The sequence below is a fragment of the Plectropomus leopardus genome, chromosome 15 (genome assembly GCF_026936395.1).
Source record: "Plectropomus leopardus strain MGB_pleo_1.0 chromosome 15, ASM2693639v1, whole genome shotgun sequence".
Classification (NCBI taxonomy): domain Eukaryota; kingdom Metazoa; phylum Chordata; class Actinopteri; order Perciformes; family Serranidae; genus Plectropomus; species Plectropomus leopardus.
Genome location: NC_142190.1, coordinates 3,340,957 through 3,367,500, shown reverse-complemented (window position 1 = coordinate 3,367,500; position 26,544 = coordinate 3,340,957). Strand labels below are relative to the sequence as shown.

The window sequence follows — 26,544 nt, the reverse complement described above, 5'->3', positions numbered from 1 at the left end:
GGAAAACCTGGAGAAATGTAGTTTGTAGTTTGAGTGTGAGTCATGATCACAACCTGGAGGTAGAACTTTATGTTCCATCTCATCGAGGCGGGAGCTGTCTGAGGTTGAATTTTTAATCTGCTCTTTATTGTGGTCTTCGTGCTGTGATGTGGACTCAGGACTCGGACATGTCGTACTGTACGCTGGGTCACTTTGGCAATCATTTTCAATGACTTTTCCATGACTTTAAGGCAAATGTTCAAGGCCGTACATTCTCTAAAATGACCATCGATATTCCTCATAGTTTTAGCAGTTTTTCAAAATATACATTTTCTTTTAACAGGATAAGAAGTATTTAATATTCAAGTATAACTCAGTGACTATTTGTTCTTTTTTTTCACATTTGTTGTGAGGCTTAAAAAGATTTTTTTGGCAATTTTTAAAAAATTGTGGTGAATTTTAAAGTAATCATTTTTGGTGATGTTTTTCAGCATTTTTTCTTTAAATTTTCAGTGATTTATAAAGAAAACATTTGGGGTTTGTTTGGTGGCTTTTCAAGAAAATGTGCTTTGTTACATTTTTTGGCAGTTTTTACAGAACACAATTTGGTGTTATATTTTTCTCATATTTTTGCTTATTTTTGAAGAAAATATTTTGGTAATTTTTGCTCCAAACCTCTGCATGTTTTCCTTGAAAATCACCAAATGACACCAGTTATCACAACAAAAAACTGTAAAAACAGTCAATATTGCTGAATATGGTTCTTGGACTCAGCTTTTGTTATACAGGTTTATGAAAAAGATTTCCATGACTTTTACAAAAACGTGTCCATTTGCAAATTCCATGACTTTTCCAGGTTTTTGGTAACTGTACAAACCCTGAGTGGTGTTAGCGGTGCTTCCAGGTTATGAAACAAACCTGAGAAACAACACAGCAGCTCCTCTGCTTCCCCTCTTCAATTTCACGCTGCATGTGTGCAACTTTTCCTGTAGAGGGAATATTTTATTGAGGATGTTTTGCTTAGACGTCAATTTGCACAATATTTTTCATGCTTCGGTTCAGAGCATTGAGTGTGCACCACTTTGCAGCGATTACACACATCCCATCAGGCGCAGCTGTGATTCCCTGTGTGTGTGTGTGTTGTTTGTGTGTGCAGTTTTGGGCACATGACACAGAGCTTTTTGGGATTTGCTCTGCTGTGTCACCATTGTCACCGTGCCTTAATCTGCAGGGAGGGAGTGAATAGACGAGGAAGAGGGAGACGAGGCGGTGCTGGTGCTGTTTGGAGGTTTTAGTGATGCAGAAACAGAAACCCAAAAGTGCAAGCGTGTTTTCAGAAGTGTGTTTGGTTTGTAGCTGTTGCTTTAGTTTTGTAGCGACACTGAAGGCGGCTACACGAGTGATAATATTATTATTACACATATTTCTTTTTACAGATAACAAAGGTGAATCATTCTGTGCATTATTGTTTCTGTACCGTTGATGCTTGGCGCTCATTATTTTGCAGAATGAGGTGTGAAAATGAAAAACTGAGATAAACATATGTGTGGTTGAGGTGTGACAGTTGAGTCTCACATATCTTGTTTGGTGGTTTTTAGCTGTAATTTTAGAAAGAGTTCGAAAGAACAGTCGACCAGTTAACTTATTTGCTTGTTTGCAGTGAAGTGAAGCATACCCTGTGTAATATCCCAGAGCCCAAAGTGATGGCCTGAAATGGTTTGTTTATCTGACCAACGGTCCAAACATACAAAGTTTATTATCATGTATCCCTGGTGTTTATTTTATTTCATTTTACTTTTCTTTTATTTTATTTAAATTTACTTTCATTAATTGATTTTTATTATTTTATTTTTTTCATTCAGTCTTTCAAAATTTATTTATTTTTAATTTTTAGATTTTTTTGTTATTAATTTTGCTTTCTGAAGCATTTTGGGTATTGAAATGTATGTAAAGTTGGAGTATAACAATGAAAAGCATTAAATTCTCACATTTAAGAAGTGTGAAATCAGTTGTCAGCGTATTGTCTGTGGATAGATTAATTGATATGTTGCAGCTTTATCAGGAGCCATTATTTGGCAGTAACTGTGGACGCAGCGCTGAGTCCTCGGTGCATGCACTGGTCCACTTTTCAGAAATGAATCAGGTCAGTGTGACTGTCTGCTAATGAATTTCCATCACCAGGGACTGTATACTTAGCCTGCGTGTACTATTTTAATGCTGCTATTTTGGTTCTGCAACCAGAAACTGAAAACATCACAACTTTACACCTAATGTGCTTTAACACATTTGAAATTCAGTGAGACTTTGCTGCGCGTGTTCAGTGGCAGACAGATGATTAACATTACAACAGGCTTATATGAGCCCATCTGAGGGACAGGGGCACAGTCCTTTCATGCACCTGTCATTTCATCACCCGTTTGCCTCCCGCCGTCCTTTATCCTTCGCTCTGTGCGTGTGTGTTGCACAAGTAAATTGGTACATCGAGGGCCGCCTCCACTCAGGGGAATAAAAACACACCACCACTTCTATAAGCTTTCAGAGGACTACTTTAAAGGTAGTACTCTGCCTCTGTACCACTACACTGACCCCGAATCACAGGCTGAAACCCAGAGACACTCAGCCTGCTTCGCTTAGGGGCCACTTTTGCAAAATGACAGGCGGCCAGGGGCCAGTCGCAGCTGCCCATACTTTTAGACATTCTTAGATTTTAGGACATTTTTAGGATATAAGGACATTTGTCGGACTGTTGGACAGTTCTAGGATTTTAAGACATTTCCAGGATTTTAGTTCATTTCTAGGATTGTGGGACATTTCTGAGATTTAAGGACATTTCTCAGATTTTTGGATGTTTCTGAGGCTTTGTGAAATTTATTTTTTATGGCATTTATGAAAATTTAGGACATTTTTCAGATTTTAGGACATTTCTGTGATTTTAAGACATTACTTGGATTTCAGGAGGTTTCTTGGATTTTAGGAAGTTGCTAGGATTTTAAGACGTTTTTTTGATTTCTCAGATTTCAGGGTGTTTTTCGGACCTCTGTCGGGGTGAGTGGAGAATCCTCGACTGGAGTTTTTTTGATCAACAAGCTCTATTTTGATGCTCTGTTTTATGCTCTCTGGCACCTTATGTATGCTAAAAGTACAAAAACAATTCCCAGTGTGAATCACTTTATTTTTATTGTGAATTAGAAAACATTTGGGGAGTTGAGTTGAGTTGAGCATCACTGCTGTGACCCATCAGCACACACCCTTCTCATAGTGAAGTCCAGCAGTGGATTACTAAACATGACGGTGTAATTGCATCCTTTCTCTTCATCCACTGGAACTGTGTTAATGGCTCAGTGTTAAAGCGGTGACCACACATCCTCCTCTCGCCCAGTAAAGTGGGAGTGGATGCTCAAAGCCACAGCTGCCTTGTTCTCCCAAGAGGCTCAAGTCTCTGTGTTCAGCTTCCTCTTGCTTTTCTTTGCCCTGCGTCCTCTCACGGCGCTGTGCTGCTTACACAGTTTGGAGGACAGGTGCATGCAGAGTGCAGAAACAAAAGATGAGGTGCAGAGCTGCGTGCACTCACATCAGTGTAAGCGCACAAACACACACTCCACCAAAATCCCAGACCCAGACCTCTCATCAGTCATCCTCTGCCCCATTTGTCCGGTCAGCAGCGTAAGTGGTAGACTCCCAGGCGGCTATTAGTGTTTTTCTCTGTGTGTGTTTGTGTGTGTGTGTGTGCCGGTTCTTGAATAACCCTGTTATTTTCACTCTGCTTTCCAACGTTTTTTGTCTTTCCTCTTGTCTTTTGGGTGTGTTTCACACATACAGATAATCAGTTTATTATAGTCTGCAGCCGAATAAGAGCTTTTTTTTTTTTTTTGGTACCCATGATCTCATTTTCAAAGCATTTTGATGGTGCCATCATCTGATTTTCAGTCTCTAACCAGCTCATCTGTTAGCCCTGTATTATGTATCACGCTGGTTTTGGTGTTTCTCTGTTGTCTCAGTAGTTTGTGTTTATTTAAGTCTTTCACTGATGAAAAACTGCCAGTTTGTGTTGCTGACTTTGCACCATATTTAAAGATATTATGTTGAGATGTTGGTTCAGTGTTGGCCTGTTTTTTAGGAGGTAAATGGTTGAATTTAAAATTAAACAGAGCAGTGCAAGACTTAAGTGCATGTCAGAAGTAAAGTGCAGTGTAACTTCAGTACGCAAAGAATAAAAATAGACCTAAAAAAATAAAAATAGAAACTATAGGAATGCTTTTTGATTAAAATAAGTCATCAGAAGTGATTTAAAAGATGTGATGTGGAAAACATGAATGCGGTAAAATTATTGTTTTATCGCGAATATCTTGTTTTTTAAAATCATTGGAAACCAAAATTGTTATTGAAAATAAAATGTGATTTTTTTCTGTTTTTAAAACACATTTGTTCCAGTAAGAAGAGCATCTTTTCTCATTTTGTTTATTTGGACTATTACATGAATTACTTTGTAATTTTTTAATATTTATATTTACATAGTAGTCATGTAGTATTTTTCAGATTTAAAGCATGCTAACAGTTTGTGTTAAAACAACACAATCTGCACTCGTGGGCATTTTACTTCCCCTATTTTCAGTGACTCATGCAATGTTTGAGCTTTCACGGGCATGTTTGCCTTTAAAGCCCATAATGTTTGAGCTGAAGCCGCAGCGTCGTTGCCATCTCCACACGGCCAGAGTGGCAGCTCGACTCTGACTTCTGACTCTGCCCGTCTGCGCTGTAACCTTCAGAGAATTAGCCAGACTCCTCTCCGGCTCGCTTCAGTGCCACGTGACGCTAAAGCCACATCAAAGGAAAAAGCTACATTATGTAAGAGTCAGAATATGGGCATTTTGACATGGCAGAGCGGCGGTGGCACGCGCACATGCAGAGACACACACATGCACGTATGTCAAAACGATTTTCCCTAATCCGAGTCACAGTGAGGAAGGTTTGAACATATACGTGCAGCTCTGAGGGGAGCGTTTCTGCACATCCTGTCAGCGTGTTGAAGAGTGCTGGAGTTCAGCCCTGCTAAAATCCCTCTGTGTGAGTCACGCTGGGCCATCTACCAGTTTGTAAGGGGTTAATATGTGCTGTATAATCCCCACTTTCTTCCACCAGAGCTGCAGATAGTAATATGGAACAACATGTTTCTGTTGAGAAGTAATCTGCTGTCTGTCCCCGTGCCATCCAGCTACGTTTCAATCATAAACTGCACAGCCAAATTAAAGTGGTGATGACTCATATCGCTCAGGAAATTTGGGCAACAGAGTGAATTTCTGATTTGGAGATGATGTGGGACAAAAAATGCTGAAGTGTGCTGAAGGTACCTGTCAATGAAGGCAAGCATGCCTCTTAATAAAAACCTCACCATAAAGAGACAAAAGAACGTTTTTTAGTTGATATGACTTTTTCGGAAGGAATGCACATTAGAATCACTGATTCCTTCATGATGGCATTGTATGTTTCTGCAAAGCACGGATAAGTTACGTTTGTATGTAGCAGATACATTGAAACTTGACGTTTCTAAGCAATGCTCTGGTGATGTTGTGGTTAGATGAAGGCACAAAAACCATGTGGTTCTGGTAGGGCTTTGTGATATGGCTTAAAAATAATATTGTGATATTTTTTCTTCATTTTTGCCTTTATTAGATAGGAAAGATAGATAGCAGGAAAGTGGGAGAGAGGACAACATGTGACATGCGCCAAAGAGCCAAGAGCCGGAATTGAACCTTCGGCCGCTCTGGTAGAGACGCTGCCATTGCTTTGTCTTTTGAGCAGCATCGTAATTTCAATAACTTCCATAATATGAGGACACTTACCATTTTAAATGCACGATGAAATTTAACAGAATAATTGAGAACACTGGACACAGATTATTTTATTGCCTAGTTGTCGCAGTTTTTTAACTTTACAGTTCTAAAGTGTCACAACGCTGTTAAGCAGTCGGAGGCACAACAGGCTGTCTCTCACGTAACACTGAAGCTCCGTGGTGCACAATGTCTCTCTCTCACCTGATGCACGGTCTGTCCCCACCTGACGATGAAGTTATGAAGAGCGCAGTGTCTCTCTCACCCGATGCACGGTCTGTCCCCACCTGACGATGAAGTTGTGAAGTGCACAGTGTCTCTCTCACCTGATGCACGGTCTCTCCCTATTAGACGGTGAAGTCATGAAGCACTTGGTGTCTCTTTCACCTGATGCACACACGGTTGATTCATGTTGAAGCTCCTGAGCCCAGAAAACTTACTGGGACAGTCTTAAAAAAAGATTGTGCAGCACTTGTATTCAGAGCAAATTGCATCAATCAAAGCGAAACAGATGCCAACAGTTTTTTTGGGTCATGCCTCTACATTTCAGCGCAGTGGTGGATTTCCTTCACTGTCACATGATCTGGTTCCCCTCTGCAGCTGTGATGGATGGAGCCAACTTCTTTGCTGGCTCGCTGCTCTCGGCTGACTTTCAGCTCAGTCCCACTTCTGTCTTTAAGTGTTTAATGTTAGTTATTTGGCCGTCACATGGCCTGCTTCAGCAAACAGGAGCACAGCGGAGTGATTCTGGACGGCTTCCCAGCAGAGAGTTGTAGGGGAGTTTAATAACGACAAGGGATGTCTCATTTATCACGCCCTCCAAAATCTATTTGGACCAAACCACCCACCGCTCTTCCTCTCAGTCTCCCTCTGTGAATAGCCAGTGGCTCTAACCTCGGTTCCAGCAGAAACGAGTCCAGATCGATGAGATCTGAGAGTGTTTTCAAACAAGTCATTTTTCGGCTTAACCACAGAGAAAAACGCAACACAAGCCAAAATGTGACAATGGCAATTACTGTATTACCTTATTATGTTGATTTTTCTCTGATTCCTCTGCAAAAAACAGTTTAATCGTGGCCTTTGCTATCCAGTATTCAGGTATTTATTTCACAAATATTGATTAAAAGCCTTGCACTGAATGTTCATATTGTTCAGTGTATCGTGCTTTTTCAGTGTTTAACCTATACTACTACTACATTTTCTTCTCCTCTATCTCTGATTAAAAAAAAAAAAATACTATGTTGATTTCTGTTCATCGAATTGTATCATATCCACGGATGATAACAATTAATCAATGATCGATTAATCGATTGTGAAGAATTCAATTAAAGCAAGAAATTAGTAACATGCAACAAGAATATTACCTAAAAAGTATTTCTTAAAAGGATGTTTCCAAAAAATAGAGAAAATGTCAACAAAACTATGTTTATATTTTTGATAAATGTATAATTACAACTGAGGAAGGAAAAAAAATAGATTTTTGTATTTTCAGCACTTTTCTTAGGCCCTGATCTTGTTTTGGTATTTTTACCTTATTTGTTGTTTCACATGGACCGGTCCACGTTTATTGTTTATTATTCTGATGCTTTCTGGTAGTTTTTGGTTTTCAACATCTGTTTTCTCTGCTCATGTAGCACCAATTTTAGAAGCATTTGAGTCTTTTTAGTTTTATGTGAGGACTTTATTTTTATCGGTGAAATACTTTTTTAACAGTGACCTCGTCCAGTGTTGCTGTGTCTATTGTTTACATGTGGAAAATCACGAGTTTTTTAGTGTGTTTTCGAGTGAGATCCTTGAAATTGACTTCTCTTTTTTTGGTGACCAGTTTTCAACACTAATTGCAGGCATAATTAAAACAATAATTCCTGTCAATATGACAAAGACAAGACACAGATCTTTTCAATGCTCCCTAACCTGCCGCTTCTCCGTGGGTCTTTTTCCAAATCCCATTACACATATACAGAGTTTCTTGCACATGCTCTATAAATTACATTTAAACAAAAAAAGTATGAATACAATTCATTTAAAAAAGTGAAAGTGACTTTGCCGTACCAATCGCTGTCACTGCATTTACATCTACTGGAGGTCCCAATGCAAACAAAAGCCCGTGAAGGTATTTTGTTTTCGAGGGGAGCTCCAAAAATCGGTTTTGACCGACAATGCCTGGTGTCTGTGTAGGAATGAAACTGTGTTGTGTGATGAGTCTTGAATCGTTGTCCTCCCGCTGTAAAAGCTCCTCCATTATGCAGATCAATACATGAAGCTGTTCCTTCCTTTTCTCTGTACTGTAGCTATAGAAACAGACATTTAGTGCCGTTCACACACACACACACACACACACACACACACACACACACACACACACACACACACACACACACACACACACACACACACACACACACACACTGAGCGGGAGAAAGAAACTGAGTCAGCCCAAAGCAGTGTTGTTATGTAATGCCGTCCTCTCTGCTGCCTCTTCCGTGCCATGCTGCTCCGCTTTGTTTTCAAGCATCTTTCTCCCGTTGGGCCGGTGAAGGCTTCGTGCTTATGTAATCTGCTTCATGTTCACTTCTCCAAAACAGCCATGAAACGGTTGTGATGCTGCAGAGGGAGAAACTAATGCTCAGAGCTTTGAGTTTATAACAGAGAGAGAGAGGGAGGGAGGGACTGACAGTACTGATGGCAAAGTAAACAATATAACTGATGCTCTTATCCTGCAATAAAACACACACGGCCGCATTAAATACATTATTTACTGCTGTAACATTTTATTTAAGAAGCATTTTATAAGATACTACAATTCATGAAAAATGCACCTGTTACATTTTGTAGCTGCAGTAGAGATGAGCGTCATATAATCAGTAGGGCTGGGCAGATAATGAAATTATGATATTATCTGAGAATGTTGTAATTTTGGGAGGCAGAAAGGTGCTGGAGGTGTGGCATGGATGACCAGAGGAGAAATATGGAGTGAAACAACAACAAATATTTTCATTGAAATTTCAAGTGTATATCAAAATATTTACATCAGTGTGCAAATATTTATCTCATCATACAGTCACACATTCCCACAGACAAAGAAAATAAAGTGAACAATGACAATAACAATAATAATTATAACAGATTATTAACTGACCAAAATACATAAATAATTAATTAGATTAAAAATAAATAATAATAATAATAATAATAATAATAATAATAATAATAATAATGATAATAATAATAATAATAATAATAATAATAATAATAATAATAATAATAATAAAGTAATATATAGATGATTAATTAGATTAAAAAGAAATACATTAATTAATTAATTAAAAATAATAATAAAAATAGATAAATAAAGAATAGTAAAGTAATATACATAAATAATTGATTTGATTAAAATAAATAAATAATAAAAATAAATAAAAAATGAATAGTAAAGTAATATAACAAACATCAAAGTAATAACATAAAATGAGATAAAATAAAATAAAACAAGTCTGTTTGGACTTTAAAATGTTTTTGGAAAACTAAATGTATTGTTGAATATTCGTATTGACCATCAAACTCCAAACCACCTTCAAATGTCGTCTTAACACGATTGGATCTCCGCACACGTTGCATTCACACCTTCGCTTTTGATCATATCACTCAAGATGCATGAAAATACCAAATACCTTATGTACTCAAATACAGTAACTGTTGTAGTGAGGTGGAAATGGTGAGTGAGTCCAGCTGAAAGAAGTGAAGGAGAAATTTGGCTCAGAGTCATAACATGAACTGTTTGCTCGCCAACTCCCCTGCTGGGGTTATGCTCCGCGTTGCCACGGCCGCCCGGGTTCATCCAGCGACAACCTGGTGAATAATAGATGATGCTTTTGGCTCAGCTGACGATGTTGTTGTGGCTCTTTCACACACCACAGAGAAGTTAGAGCAAAGAGCTCATCATGTGTCACCGAGGCTGAACGATGTGGAGAGAAGGTCCAGATGGTTCCTGACCAGTATGAAACTGTCATTTCAATGATTAAATGCTACTGATACGCCGCTGTTTTCATCTAAAACAGCTGTGCTTGTTGACTCGTGTTTTTCTGTCCGTAATGTGTAATTTTATTAGTCTTTTTGACCCTAAATCAACTGTGCAGTTAGGTTTTTACACAGAAATGAAGGAATTATTGAAAAATGGTAACTGTGGGTGCTCGCTTTGCTTATTGCAAAAATCACTAGTTTAAGGCAATAATTCACCCACGTAATGATAATTTGTATATCAGTTACTTAACCTGTGTTATACCCCTTTTCCGCCAAAATTAGCATGTGCATGTGGCTATTTTAAACAGGGGCACACCTGCTGAAAATAGGGTATAGACAGCTTTCCCATTGCCAGTAGAGCAGAGCTGTGTGCACGGCCCTACAGCAGACGAATAAGCCTTTCTGTGTGTGCATGTCTTATTTGTTTTTTTTTTGGTATGTCATGTTCAGCGTAACGGACAGGCCGAAGAGCAGGTAAACTGTAGGAAGCAGCACAGACATAGATCCGTGTAAACTTTACGGTGGTTTCTTCTCTTTCTTTTCAAATTCGGTGCAGACCAGTTCGGATCGGTGTGTTAGTGCTGCTTAGGTGTAGACGGATGGTAATTAGTGGTGTCGCATCATTACATCTCGCACATTTAGAGGCTAAACTCAGCGCTGTCATGGCTGCTATCATTTGACCCGGATGTGAATGCTAATTGTCACCTTTCTAATTACGTTAAAAAGCTAGATGTCAGCAGGTGTTGGTTGTTTTTTGAAGCTTTACACAGAATATATAAAGATAACGTTTTTCTCGCATGTTTCCACAGTGAATAAAGAATCAGAAATCTGCGAAAATCTTTGAACTGGTAAAAAAGTAGACCCTTTTTAACGACGTTGTTTTAAAAAGACCGCACCTGCAGCGTAATCCAGGTCTCATTTATCAAGTCATATGCTCAGTACTTCCCAAACACGAAATTATATCGTATCGAGATATGAGACTAAGAATCGTCTTAGATATTTGATATTGTTATATTGTGATATGGAATAAATTGTGTTTTTTTTTCCTGATTTTAAAGAGTGCATTACAGTAAAATGGTGTCGATCAGACAGTTATCCTTGTTTTAATACTCGCTTTTACCCACTTTGTCATTATATCTTAATTTATAATGATTATTGATCTTTTACCAATAGTCATTCCTACAATGATGTAACATCAAAGAGGGAATTTGGTAAAAAAAAAAAAAGTTCTAGCATTAATGAAGTACTTTTGAGGAGATTTAAAAATATAGATATATACTATCATGTATCGAGATATAGCCTAAAAATATTGAAGTATAATTTTTAGCCCATATCGCCTACTTCTGCGTGAACAGTCTCAGGCACACTAACCATCTTGTACGTGGATGTGTCTAAAAAAAATGTTTTAATTTTTTAACTCTTTTATTAAACGCAGCCCCTTTTTACTCCAATTCATCATGAGTTTCTCTGTTTTTGGATTTTTTGTTCCCCATACAGGCATTAAACAACCACACAGGGTTAGTAATTGATCTAAAAATAATCATTTTGTGAGTGACGTATTCCTTTAAACTGAGCTATAATCTTTCTTTAACCCCTTAGATAGCAGCTTTAGATAAATTCCCCTTTCGGTGCATCTTAACGTGGGTGAAGCTCCGAAAATCCTTTGTTGTGCTTGATGTTAGAGGGTGTGTCATGTGTCTGAGTGTGTTTGTGTGCTGTGAATCTGTGGGGACCTTTACCATGTCCAGAGGGGCTCAGTGTGTGTGTGTGCGTGTGTGTGTGTGTCTATGGACAGCAGTCGTCCTGCAGGGCTATGGTAACCACCAACCCCGTCTTCTTCTGCCACCCATGCCCTCTTCTCCTCAGCCAATCAGCTCGAAGTAACACCACCGTTCCCGGCCAATGGTGCGGCTGGCGTGTTTACGCGCTCCCGGAAGGCAGGGGCCACGATTAAGCATTCAGGGTAGTCGAGCGGAAGAGAGGGGCGGAGAGGGGGAGACAGGAAAGTGAGACGAGACCATTATGAGTTGAGCGGGCTGATGGATGCGCTCGAGCAGACGGACTCAGGTGTACAAACATATATATCGGCTTTTCTTAAATGTTCTTAAATGTTGGATATAAATCTTTATAACCGTTTGCTCACATGTTCACAGCTTGTCAAACCGAGAATTCATTACCCCGCAGGAAGTCCTGTTTCCTTTCCCGTTTTCTGCGTGTATACGTTGAGCGGCGTGTTGGTGGGGTGTCATTAAAGATTCATGGTCCCAGTAAGAGTTGGCCTTCTGGTCTCAGTAGGTCATCGCTCTGCTGGGATCTAAGTGGATGTTCAGATCCAGCCTGGTCGTCTCTGACGTTATAGAGACCCTCAGTAAGAGAGGGGAGGAAAATAACATCCGGGCAGGTGGAAGGGTTAATAAATGCTTACATAAACATATATGTAGCATGGGAAAAGAGGGCTTATTTTTAAGGGATAATTAGCTTGTAACCTTATGTACTGATTTTAATTTGAAATTTGTAAAAAGAAAATAAAGAAAATATTATACAAAAACAGGCAAAAACGAAGTAATAAGTAATAATGACGGATTGAAAACTCAGTGAATACACTGAAAAAAGAGACTTTAATGAAGTTTTTTTTAGGGTTTTGGGACATTTCTAGGATTTTAGGATTTTTCTCTGATTTTTTTTTAAGAATATTATTTGGGTTTTTGTCTTTATTAGATGGGGCAGGTTAAGCGTGAAAGGGGGAGAGAGAGGCGTTGATATGCAGCAAAGGGCTGAGGTCAGAATCGAACCTGTGGCCACTGTGGCCTCTGTTTCTCCAATTTTATTACATTTTCAGGATTTTGGGACATTAGGAGTTTAGCGAGACCTCTGATGGGGTGCCGGCGTTCCTCCACTGGCACTTTTTTGATAAATAAGCTCTTTTTTGATGCTGTTTTATGCACTCTGGCACCTTATGTATATAAAAAGAACAAAACACTTCCCATCGTGAATCTCTTCATTTCTATTGTGAATTAAAAACCGTTCGTTGGTCAGAATAATGTTATATTTTTGATAATAGTGGAATACTAGTGTGCATGTAAACGCGTCTCTAGCCGATGCTTTTGTCTGTAAATGTGAGGGATCCTTGATTAACATCTGTACAGTTTATTTGTTCATGTACAGACATCCTCTCTGTCGTTTTCTGTTATTCTCTCTATATGATATAAATAGGATTCTGGCACCATTACAGCCTCTGATCGGCACGGCGAGGCCGCTCTTTTACATTACTGTTCGCTTTTATTCACCACTTAACTGTGACCTTTAGTAGATGGATTCAACTTAAAATCAATGGAGTGATTTACGCAAGGTCTCTCGCCCGTTTGTGTGTGTGTGTGTGTGTGTGTGTGTGTGTGTGTGTGTGTGTGTGTGTGTGTGCTGACACGCTCATGCAAGATGGTTTTGTGTCTCCAAGTGCTCGCTCAGTTTATCAGGCATCGTGCAGCATCCCTTCTTACTCTCTTATCTCCTCTGTCACTCATTCCAGCGTGTCGCTCAATAAAGAAATCTCTGAAAATAAACTTCCAAGACGGCAGAGGCCAGACTCGTTATCTGTAAGGTCGCTGCATTAGTTTGCATTCTGGGAAAAAAAGGACAGCGCTGTGTATCTGTCGAGCAGTCAAACCTACAAGGTAACAGTTGGTAAATAAATGAGTCTGAGAGCATCAGTGCACGGACCTGTAAGAGTCAGAGGACTCTGCAGATGCATGTTAACCCGTTTAAACCTGAACAAATTGGCTTGATTTCTTTCAAAAACATGTGAAAAAAGGCGGTAAAAACAAAATAAGAAATGACCTAAAAATTAGCAGGAAATTAGTAAAAAAAACAAAAAACGCAACAACAACAAAAAACAACAACCCCCCCAAAACAAAACAAATAAAAACATTAAAAAGACAGTTTAAAAAAAGGCAAACTAAAGGAAAAGGTGCCAAAAAAAAAGAAGGCAATACAGAACTTTAGAAATGAATGAAAATAGTAAGAAGAAAATTAGTAAAAAATTAATTCATTTATTTAATCACATGTTAAAACTGTGTGTCGGCATTACGTGTTTTAAGAAGTCTCTAGTCAGTCTGGTTTCTGGTTTTAGAAGGAGAAATATTTTGGCCCTGGAGATTTTTAAAGCGTGAAAGTAAACAGAAATACGTAAATATCAGACTCTGTATGATGCAATCATGTGCAATAGTCTTCACACTGGTAAAGGTTGGTATCTGTTGTTGCAGATTTCTATTTTAACCCTTTGAAACCTCAAGCAACATCACTTTCCTTGCACTTTCAGATGCCCTCACAAGTATTTCAACTTCTGAACCCGAAGAAAATTAGCATCATGTCTTTCAAAAACATGGCAAAAAGGGCAATATGCAACTCAATAAGCAATATTCCACGAATCGCAAGAAATTAGAGGATTTTGAAAATTATTTTTTAAAAAGATAAGGAAAAATATCTGGGGACAAAACAAACAACAAAAAAACAATTTTTAAAATTATGTTTTTATTATGTTTTTTAATTGCAAAAAAACTAGTTTTCAAAATGTATTTATAAAAAGCTAGGGAAAATGTATAAGAAAAAAGGTAAGGTAAAACCATATTCATTAATAGGATAATTAAATATTTAATATAATATTATATATATAAATTATTATTAATTTTTAAGCTCTGTTTTATTTTAACTTAATTTTTTTTTTTTTTTTTTACTGATTTCTTGATAATTTTTAGATCATTTCGTCTTTCGTTGCTCGTCTTCTTTCCAGATTTTTTTTTTAGAGAAATCAAGCCAGTTTGTTCATGTTTGAAGGGGTTAACACTTCTCAGATGTGATGAAATGATAAAATGTAACAGGATGTTGACTCATTTTCAAGATAACGAGCTCCGCAGCTCGTTTCCAAATCAGTTTGTTCTCTATGAGCCAACAAACTGCCTTCAAAATACGGTCTTCAGCTCGTATGAATTATAAAACAGCCTCGTAAAGTAGTTAGATCCAGCAGAAAGTTAGATGTTTCCACCCACACGCCGCCAGTTCCTTTTTTATCTCCGCTTCTCTTTTTGGCCTAATTAGTTTCTAGATGAATTTCGTCTTTGTCACAAACTTTTCCATCGATTTCTGTCCTCGCTTTGACTCCGTTAGGAGAAGCTCTGGTGCTTTAATAACCGCTTTTCATTTCTGATAACTTCAACAATATTATTGAGCTGTGAAACTTGGCTGCTCGCGGCGCTCTCTTCTATCTGACACACCTAGAGTGCATCAGACTCATTGCCTCTAATCTGCATCATATTCTCCTAATTGGGCTGCTGAGTGCAATAAATAGACACTACAGTCAGTGGCGGGGCTGCCCCGAGGGCGATCCACAGCAGCTTGCATTTTAATAGCTTCACTCATTGGAGCTCTTTTGTTTCATTGCACGGTTTGATACACTTTGCATTAGCACATGCCCACGAACTATGCAGAGGGTCGTGCTGCACGCTGAGGTGTAGATGCCCACTCAGTGCAGCTGCTGTGCTGAACGTGGGTGTGTGTTAGCAGTGAGGAGCCCTTTATTGTACGTAGAGGACTGATTTCCTCACACCTGCTGTAAAAACAGGGGAAAGGGTGCAGCAGGATTTAAAATTAGGGTTTGTATGGTCATGAAAAACCCTGGAAAAGTGGAATCTGCAAATAGCCATTTAAGGCTCAGATTTTTTTAAAATGCATGAAAATTTATTTCATAAGCATGTATAATAATGTGTGATATGTCCAATAACCATTGGAACAATAATTTCTGATTTTACAGTTTCTGTCTGTGATAAATGGTGTAATTTTGGTGATTTTTTAAGAAAACATATGTAGGTTTGGAAAGCAGATTTTAATGGAAAGCAAATTATTATTATTTTTTAAAGTAGTTTATTTTATTTATTTTTTTAATAAATTGTTAAAAAAAATTAAAGAAAGAAAGACTTGCTAAAATGTTTTCTCAAAAATCACAAAAAAAAACTTAAAAAAGGGGAAAAAAATAGACCAAATGTTTTCTTCTAAAACTGTCGAAAATTTTAAAAAAGAAAACTTCCCAAAAAGTTTTTTTCAAATTGCCAAAAAGATTTTAACATTTTCTTTTAAAACTTGTCAAAAATTAGTGTTTTCTTCAGAAATTGCCAAAATAAAAAAAGCCAAAACATTTACTGAAAAACACTGAAAATTTTTAAAGAAAAAAGAGAAAGAATAAAGTAAATTAAAAAAAAAAACCAGAGGCCTCCCAAGTCCTTAAAAAATGATTCAACATGCCTGCTCTATTTGCACCATCCCTTCCCTTCTCATAAATAATGAGCCCCTCAGTTATATTTAAATATTCAGTTCTAATCCTGTTCTGATTTCATAATTTTTTAATAATACATATTTAAAAAAGCTATTATATAATAATGAAAAAGAACCAATAAGAAGTATTGGTGGTTGTTTTAGAGAATGTGCGATCCTTAAATTTGCCCCAGAGTCTTGGAAAAGTCATGTAACTTTATTGGTAAAAATGTGTTTACATCCCGTGAAATGTTGTATTAGTGGGAGTGTGTGTCTCTTTGTGTGTGTGCAGAGGTGTGTCTGCACTTGACTGTGACCTCTTGTGTTTGTGTGTGCAGACAGACACGGCTTCGGGCCGACAGCGCTTGTTGTAATCTATGGAGGCAGTGGGTTGTGTCCAACCAGCCCCAGCCTTGGGGATTTAAGCCAGCTAATTACAATGTATAGTGGCTGGCTGCCATGGTAACAGTGGTTGGTTTGGTTTGGGGGGTAACGGCAATTCATGCATGTGGCTCTGCGGTGGAGGGGGCCCTTATCTCTCGATGCCTACAGGCATATGGCACGTGAAGATATGCAGCTGCGGTAGGATTGTCATTCATATGAGGTGTAAAGGGACGATTCTGCCTTTTATCAGACGGCTCTCTGGAAGCAGAGTGCTCTGGATGTGTGTGCTCAGGTTGCAGAGTGGATAAAAGCCGCACATGGTCATCAGCAACATCTCAGCATATTTGTAGAGGGATGCATTAGAGAAGTTTCCAGAAGAAAATGTTGTGCAAACTGCAGATATGAAACACTGGTACCTGTCAGTGTTTGTAAAGTGACGTTACTCTGATTAGATGTGCATGAAGTGGCTGTCATCGGGAGCTGGAGGGGATGATGGATAGTGTGACACCTTCGCCAGGTGGCTGCCAAGCTGCAGACTGCTGGAGGCCAACAGACAACAAAAACGACTGTTTTTTAGCAAGACATCGGCGGCATTTCTAGCCCTGATTTTGCCATTAAAACCTTTTGTGTTTTGCAAGACATCAGCAGCATTTCCAGTAGCGACTGGGCCAAAACCGGTTGTGTTTTAGCGAACAGAAGTAGCACGTCTCCTAAAACCTGGTGGTTTCAGACCTCAACAGCAATTCAAGCAATGATTGTGCCATCAAAAGCAGGTGTTTTTAAGCGAGACATCGGCATTTCTAGCACTATAAGCGGGTTTGTTTTGGCAAGAAATCAGCAGCATTTGGAGTCATAATTGTGCCACCAAAATTGGGTGTTTTTAGCGAGACAACAGGGGCATTTCCAGCAGCTATCTTGACACCAAAGTGTGTATTTTATAGCAAAACATCAGCAGCATTTCCAGCCATGATTGTGTTTCCAAAACAGAGTTTTTAAGGAGACATATGGGACAGCAGGTTTTTCAGTGGCATTTGTGGCACCAACAAGAAATCAGCAGAATTTTGAGTCATGATTTTACCATCAAAATGGGGTGTTTTTAGTGAGACGTTTGGGGCATTTCCAGCCGCAATCTTGACACCAAAGCATGTGTTTTGTAGCAAGACATGATTGTGCCACCAAAACAGTTTTAAGGGAGTTTTTAGGGAAACATTTCTGTAATTTTTGCACCAAAAGCAGGCGTTTTTTAGTGAGATATTGAGTTACTTCCAGCAACAATGGTAGCACCATAAGCAGATGTTTTTTAGGACAATATCTGCGGCTTTTCTGGCTGTGATTGTGGCACCAAAGTGGTAATTTCAAGCCAAAAAAAAAACCTTTTTCTGACCATAACTAAGTGTATTTATGTTCCTTAAAAACATGTTATCCACAGCTTTGTAGAAATATTACGTTTTAAATAAACCAGCTACATCAAAATGTACATATGTATGTAGCGTATCAGTGGTTAATAAATGTTCTGTACCAGCATTTATTTTGTTGATTGGGTTGGATACACCCACAGCGTGAAACAAAAGTCTCATCTGTCTGCCTGTGTTAGACGTTTCATGCTGTTACGGTTTTAATCTCGGATTGGCAACTCTCCCGTCATCTTCCATTAAAGCGCGAGACTTTGGAGCTCTCCCTCTCTCTGTCTGTGCTTCCTCTCGTCTTTTTGTCTCTCCCCAGTAACTAATGCGTGGGAGTCCTGCAGCTTATTGACCTTTAAAGTGAGCTCCGCTTGTTTCCTGCACACAGTGGTTCGCTCTATCTGAGGAGCCTGCCCATTATCATCTTGATCAGGCTGGATGAGGCAAAGCGGGAAACAAAGACCTCGACTTTTCTGGATGACTCACAGCCTCTCAGACCGGAGGTGCTTGTAGCTCTTGACACCGGCGTATTAGCATCATTTAGCCTGACTGTAACATTAGGTCAGTAGAAAGCAGTAAGAGGGATGTCGTATTTGTTGAAATAGAAAGTGCATATACTGAAATTGAACTGTAATTTTGGATCTAAATCGTTAAAACAGTGATACTCAACAGATCCTAGAAATGTCCTAAAATCCCAGAAATGTCTTAAAATTCTAGGAATCTCTTAAAATCCTTAAATTGTGCTAAAATCTTAGAAATGTACTAATGTCCCACAAATGCCCTAAAATCCTAGAAATGACCACAAATTCTAGAAATGTTCTAATATCCTATAATTATCCTAAAATCCTATAAATGTGCTAGAATCCTACAAATGACCCAAAATCTTGGAAATGTCCTTAAATCCTAGATATCTCTCAAAATCCTAAAATTGTGCTAAAATCTTAGAAATGTACTAATGTCCCACAAATGCCCTAAAATCCTAGAAATGACCACAAATCCTATAAATGTCCTAATATCCTATAATCATCCTAAAATCTGAGAAAGGTCCTCAAATCATAAAAACGTCCAAGAATCCTTGAAATGTCCTAAAATCCTTAAAATGTCCTAATATCCTATAATCGTCCTAAAATCCTAGAAATGTCCTAAAATCCTAAAAATGTCTTAAAATCTTAGAAATGTCTTAAAATCTTAGAAATGTCCTAAAATTCTTAGAAATGTCTTAAAACCTAGAAACAACCAAAAAGTCTAGAAATGTCCTAAAATACAGAAAGTATCCTTAAATCATTGAAATGTCCTTAAATCATAGAAAAATCCTAAAATCCCAGAAACACCCTCAAATCCTAAAAATGTCTTAAAATCCCATAAATGTCTTAAAATCCTAGAATTGTCCTTTAATCGTAGAAATGTCCTAAAACCTAGAAACAACCTAAAATACGAGAAATGTGCCAAATCCTTAGAATGTTTTAAAATCTTAGTTACCTCCTAAAATCCTAGAAATGTCAGACAATCCTAGAAACGTGCTCAAATCCTAGAAAACATGTATGGGTCTGCTTGGACCGGCCCCTGGCCTCCTGTCATTTTGCAAAAGTGGCCCCAAAGCAGGTTGAGTATCCCTGAAGTAGAAAGTCCGCTGCTCTCTCAGAGAGTATTATAATCTGTGGATTTTATCTGGAGAATGAGATTAAGCTCCATAAAGAGCTTACATTTCATTACTTCAGTGAATGAATTTCTTTGGAAGTAAATTAACATAAGTATGAGTTAAAAATTTTCTATCTCCATGTGAAATTGGATTTTAATTATTCACACAAGTGATTTTTTTTTCCACTCACAGGCCCATCGCCCCGATGGTCTGTCAGTTATCACCGTGTACTGAAGGTGACCGTGACGCATTGACACCTCTCCGTGCTACAGAGTCCACGCCTGTATTTATTGGTGTTGCTACCTGCCACATCCTGCATTCATGTGAAATTCATGAAGTTTGCAGCAGTTATTTTTAGAGTGTTTAGTTTTCAAAGCTTGTGTTCAGCATTAATGATATCATCAGTATATTTTTTTTTTTTGCACAGTATAGATCATCAGGTTGAGACTGTCGTGGATGAACAGGTCGTCTTTAACCAGTTATAAGTTTTTAATGCTTGAACTTCTAGACGTTTATTATAACTACAACAATGAATCCATGGCATTTATTTTGTTGGTTTTATAGGACCATAATGGTTGTTTATTTGGGGATTTTTGTGCTGTTTTGCTCCAAAGTCTGCAGGGGCCCTTTCATCGCTGCTTGCAGCTTTAATTTCATTATGATATTGCATGTCCAACAGCCCGCTCTAGCGCAGAAATGTGCAACAGCCCGCTCCAGCGCGGACATGTCCGACAGCCCGCTCCAGCGCGGACATGTCCGACAGCCCGCTCCAGCGTGGACATGTCCAACAGCCCGCTCCAGCGCGGACATGTCCAACAGCCCGCTCCAGCGCGGACATGTCTGACAGCCCGGAAGTTGAAGTCAGAGTCCTGCAGTCAGGAGAGGTTGGCCTATTATCAGCACAATGTGCTTAAATTTACCTAAAGTTTGTTTAAGATGCAGCCTTTAATTTTTAAATAATGCTGGAGAGTTTAATAAATAATAATTAAATACCGCTGCTGTAAACCATCTCCAAGGTGATACCATAGTTATCATCATAGATCATCAGACCAATTATTGATGATTCATTAACAGCTCTCACATTTAAACAGACTTTTTAAATTACTGCACAACTCAGGATAAAATAAATGAACAGGAAATAATGGCTTAAATGTAAGCTGAATTAAAAGTAAAATAGTGTAGTGACTTGTTGCCTCGGGAAGTTGCACACATGTCTGGTCTCTGGTGGCCACGTCAGAGCGGCAGATAAGTGGACGCGTTCATCTTGAAACAGTCGCTGGGATGCAGACTGTGCTCGCTGCTGAAGTGCCGCGCTGAGAGTCAATGCGGTGAAATTCACTTGGCTTTCGCTGAGATTTGAGGAATCTAGTTTTGATTAGGATTGATGTTGGTTAAAAAATTAACTCAACCAAAGTATAAAATAATATTAATTTATAATATTTTTTTAAAACATGATTTTGAAAAGCCCAATTTGGGTGCAGAGCGATGCAAGTGTGTGTAATATTATGGGTCCAAAGGGTTAATACAGAGTCTGCTTAGCTAATCGGATGTGTTTCGATTGTACCAGTAAAAAAAGAGAATATCTTGCATGTCTTCTTGACTATTCCTTGAACAGTATGTGACTCTTTTGTTCTTGTCGACTATTGTGCAACAAACGTCCGTTGACAAAGTGCTTCATCAACACCACAAACAGCTTCTTTGTCAAATGAAAATTACAATTTAAGGCTCAGATAGCAGCTGAGACTGGAATCTGTCACTGTGCAGCGAGACTTCTCTCCGAACATCTGCTATCTGTGTGCACATGTGGCTGCATGCTCACTCACGTGTGTCTGGAGTTGTGCGAGGATCTGTGTGTGTGTGTATGTGTGTGTGTGCATGAGGAAGAAGGTGGGTGTGCCTGCATATTGATCGCTACCTAAGCTGGATTGATCACAGTTGCGATGGCTCCTGGGGGAGGCGGCGTGCAGTGAAGAACACAATCTGGCGCTCCACACCTGCCTCTCTGGCTAGCGGCTGTTTGTTGTCAGACGGCAGGTTTGCCGCCAGTTTCTGGACGTTTTTTGAGCAGACTTTGTGTGAAGAAAAAAGACCGGTGGGAACGTGATGATTTCTGGTTCACAGATAAAAAAGAATCCATTAAAAGATAATCAGGCAGCAATTCTGTTGCAATAATTTTATTCAGAGGTTTTGATTAAGTTTGCAGAGCTTAGGGGCATTTTCACACCTGAACCCCGGAGCAGTTACCATCTCGGAGCGGTTCTTTTGGGCAGGAGTGAACACACTTTCTATTACAGATTTGCACAAAACTTAAGCAATATATTTGAAAAGTCGAGTGATTTTCTGGCATTCAAAACATCAGCAGGTTTATTATTATTGCAGCCACCGCACTAGCCGTCATTATTTCCAATCCAAGTCCGGTGATACGATACGATACGATACGATACGATACGATACGATACGATACGATACGATACGATACGATACGATTTATTTTATGCAAGCGATCATGGAAAGGCAAGTCCCTAATACCTGGCTGCATCCATGTATAAGGGATTTCTGGGAGCTGATAGTCCACGATTTCACAGAGGTATTGTTAGTTATGTGATGCAATAACAGCTCTTGTAGTTCCTGCTGCATCATGAAGGAGCCAGTTCCTATAGACAAGCACAGAGCCATAGCATCATGTTACCTATAAGAGCCAAAAAAGTGTTTCCATTGCAGTTTTGCAAAATATGGCTTTTAAGAATCACCTGAAATACCATCCCATGCCAGCGTAAAAACTCGTATTTCATATTTCCAATTTCATTTTGCTCAGTTTGAGGGTTTATGGAAACCCACCTAAAGATTCGACACTATAAATGTGACACACAAGAGCTCCTCTCTTTGTTTTATAGCATCTGTATTATATGTAGAATTAAATTGGTTTACAGTAAGGTTGCGTTGCTGCTGTTTCCGTCCTCAGAGTCTCGTGTCATGTTGAAATACTTTATGTTGATGAGCGGAGCAACGGCGCTCGCGCTGTAAACATAGACCTTCATAACGGCTTTTAATTTCCCCAGCGTCGCCCCCCTGATTGATGACCGCAGGACGGGGAGGTGTAAAAGCCTACACTCACTCCGTCAACACACACACACAATGACCGCACACCTGTCACGCCGCTCTGTCGTGTTGTCGCGGCTCCAACGGGGCCACGGGACGAGTTTCTGAGCAGGGGACCCGAAGAGGCAGCGCTCTGTCTTTTTGTTTTCAGTTTCCATTTCTCTGGTCTGCAGAGAGTTGGATCTGTTACGGTTGAGCTCACTTACATCTCCTGAAGACACAGAGGAATATCTTTCTCAACACACACACACACACACACACACACACACACACACACAGTAAAGATGGTTGAATAATAAACTTGTACTGACATGTATACTCTCTCACACACACTTTTTCTCTTAATAACCTCCCAAAACAACCTTGAAGGTGCACAGCAGCTCTCTGCTCGTAAACACATATCTCCACTGTAAAATTGTGTGTGTGTGTTTGTGTGTGTTCAGTGGCTGCAGCCAGGCACCCCCCAGTACACAGAGGCAGTTTTCAGGGCTGCTTCTCGGTGCCCACACGGAGCTCGCTGGCTGCAGGGCATGATGTAATCCCTCTCCTTCTGAGAGAAAAACGCTGAGCAAAGCAGCACAACTCCCTGATCGAATTCTCTCACTGCAGCAGCAACTTTTTCTTCCCCTGGCTTTATGAGTTTGCAACTTTGCACAGCCGCTCCAGCCTCCTATAGACGGACAAAAGAGGGAAAGAGAGGATGATGGTTTGCAGGAGGTCCTGTGGAGGCTGCAGTGCATGCACACATTTTATTGTAAGTCCTCTGCAGTAAATAAAGGGTTAAGTGTGGGCAGCATTACAGTAGTAGCCGAGCTAAGAGGAAAACAATTTGCATGTGTTTACTTCTGTTGCTGTTATCAGTTTTAGAAGCAGTGGCGCTGAGCTTGCTGATATTTTTGAAGCCATTTCTGCCTGTGAGAATGATAACTTTGATTGATTATCATTACAAACTGAATATCTCTGGATTTTGCATTGTTAGGCACCAAACAAGACATTTAAAGATGTCATGGAAAAATGTAACAGGCATGTTTTAGCTGTTTTATAGAGCAAGGATTTATTGATAAAATAATTGGCAGATTAATTGATAATAAAAACAGTCATGAGTGCAGGGGTAAGCAACCTTTACACTATCAAAAGAGCCATTTTGCCTATTATCTTTTTTAAAATTATTTTAAAAATGTATTTATGTGAACGTAGGTGACCATGAAGACCTGAAAAAAACATGTAAAAAGGGGAAAAAATAGATAAATATGTAAAGAAATGAAATAAAAACATAAAAAATGAATAAGAAATACAATATATGCTAAAAAATAAATTATTTTTATGCATTATTTGTCAGAGCCACTTGAGAAGAGCTCAAGAGTTTAATGCATAAGTGGAATAAATTTGAAAACAAGTTGCACTGACAGAGGACAGAAATGTTTACGACAGAGCTGACTCACCTGTCATCAGGTCGACACGTCATATTATTGCACCACGCACACACAGAATAATCATATCCTGCTACATGAGATATGTTTGAGCGGCCTCAGAGAGGCAGAGAGTTATCTCAACGTGCAGGAACAGTCGCTGTTTAGACGACGGCTTTATTTGCATACCAGCACGTCCTCTGCGTTTTTGATGTTTCCATGCAGCAGAGTCTTTGGCAGCTGATGTAAACTGCTTGATGTTATTTTTCCTCACAGACACGTTTGTGGTCTTTGTGCGCTGCTGCGTGCATCGGTGTGTGTTTGCGTGATGGATGGCGCTGTCAGTCCCCAGTATGGCCCCAGTGGACATGTTGGCGGTGTGACGCGTGCCTTAGCAGGTTTCTGGGGTCCCACTCAGCCATCACATCGCTGCCCGTAACACGCACGCACAACCTGCTCCTCTTCAAAAAGATGAAAGAGTGTGTTTTGTGTGTGAGCGTAGAGATGAGGTTACAGAGTGGTTTTGGTCGACTCTGGCTCAGTGTGGTTAAACAGCTGGAGACCGGCCTGTCTGCTCTGAGCAGGGGTCCCTCTGTGTGATGTCCCCCTGCAGCAGAGCCGTCACTCAGCTGCCCAGTGTGAGCGTGAGGCGGCGAAGCAGCACAGCAGAGCTCACTATCTGTTACATCTGCAGTCCCAGCATTTTTTATGCATTTATGAAAATTTTATTGTCTATAAATATGAAAATTTGTCTTCAGTTTCACCATAAGATGCACAAAAGACAGCAATACATACAATACATAAAAAAGTATAAAAATAGATCTCAGTGATACATTCAGGCAGATGTCATTTACAATAAATAAATATTCAAGTAATAAGTTATTATTATTATTATTATTATAAATTTTATTGTGCATATTATTATTATTATAACAACAACAACAACAACAGCAATAATAATAATAATAATAATAATAATAATAATAATAATAATAATAATAATTATTATTATTATTATTATTATTTTAACAACAAATTTTAGTTATGTGTAAGCTTTCATATAAGAAAATTAAGATAAAAATGCATTAAAATAGACATAAAACAGACCAATAAGGGAATTCAGACATTATTAAGACATTTTATTGTGGAAAAGTTACATATTACATTTTCAATAATAAAAAATAAATCCTAAAACAAACAGGACGCTGGTGTAAATAGGGTTAAAACAGGCTGTGGTCACGTGACAGAAGTTCAACACTAAAATTAAAGCTGAATTGTGAGCCGTAATGTGCGTATAGATGTGTTCACAGCGATGGATTTCTTCTTCTGTGCCAGCGTCGGGGTCAATGTGAGCTCAGCGGGAGGAGCCTGATCCATATTCTCCCTGCAGAGGTTTATTGTTGTTGTTTGGAGCGTTGTGAATGAGGGACAAACACACAACAGGCAGGTTTCTCTCAGCTGGCTTTAAAAGTTTTGTCTTCAGGTATAAATAGTGCACTTCTTCCTCCTGACGTGGACACACAGCTTGTTGGCGAGCAGGAAGCATTTGCATCAAGGTGGCCGGTTGTCATGGCAGCCTTTGTCCTTGCCATGGAAACGAGGGCCGGTTATTGAGAGTGACAGGTGGATTTAGAGCCGTCCGTCAGGAGAGGTTAGCAGTGAGAGTGATGTGAGCTGACGCTGGGCGGAGGTCAGTGGGTGGGTGGCGGGTTAGACGGGACTGCAGATTTCACTGGAGTGGTTATGCAATTTGGTCAGAGCGGACCGACTGCCACACACACACACACACACACACACACGCACACACACACGCACAAACACACACGCACACATACCACAGTCCTGATTCTCAGGAGAACCTCTGGATATAGTGATTTTCCAGGCCTGGAAAGTGTTAGAAAACTAAATATACCCTGAAAGCTTCGGAAAAGTTGTGAAATTTTGTCTCAGAAACCTGTTTAATAACACATTATGTGTTTAAGAACCGTCATAAATTAGAAAATCCAACTATTCTTTCAGTTTTTACAGTTTCTGACTGTGACAAATGGTGTATTTTTTAGTGATTTTTGTCCTTCCAAACCCAGGAAGGGTTTCTTTGCTTTCTTTAAGAATTACCAAAATAAATCTTAAAAACAGGAAAAAATGAATTGCCCTTGTTTTCTTAAAAAATGCTAAATATTATGAAAGAAAAAAAAATACCAAAAATTCTCAAAGAAAAAATAGCATATTTTAAAGTTAAAAATTGCCAAAAAAAAGAAAGAAAAAAAGGCACAAAAAGCCAAAAACTTAAAAGAAAAAAAGCCTGATTTTTTTCTTTAAAAACTCACCAAAAAAATTCAAAAGAAAAAAAAGTTTTGTTTTTTTTAAATTGCCGAAAATTGGTAAAGAAAAAATATATTAACATCTGAGCTGGCTGCAGCCCTCTCGTTCAATCCTGGACCAATTTTAAAAATTGTTTCCTTTAGTCAGGTAGACTAAATAAT

General features: G+C 39.0%; 1 protein-coding gene across 2 annotated transcripts in view; it reads left to right on the top strand.

The window, feature by feature from the left end:
- The window catches only part of abr (ABR activator of RhoGEF and GTPase), a 206,390-nt gene that overhangs the window by 30,390 nt on the left and 149,456 nt on the right, over positions 1-26,544 (top strand). The window lies entirely within an intron of this gene.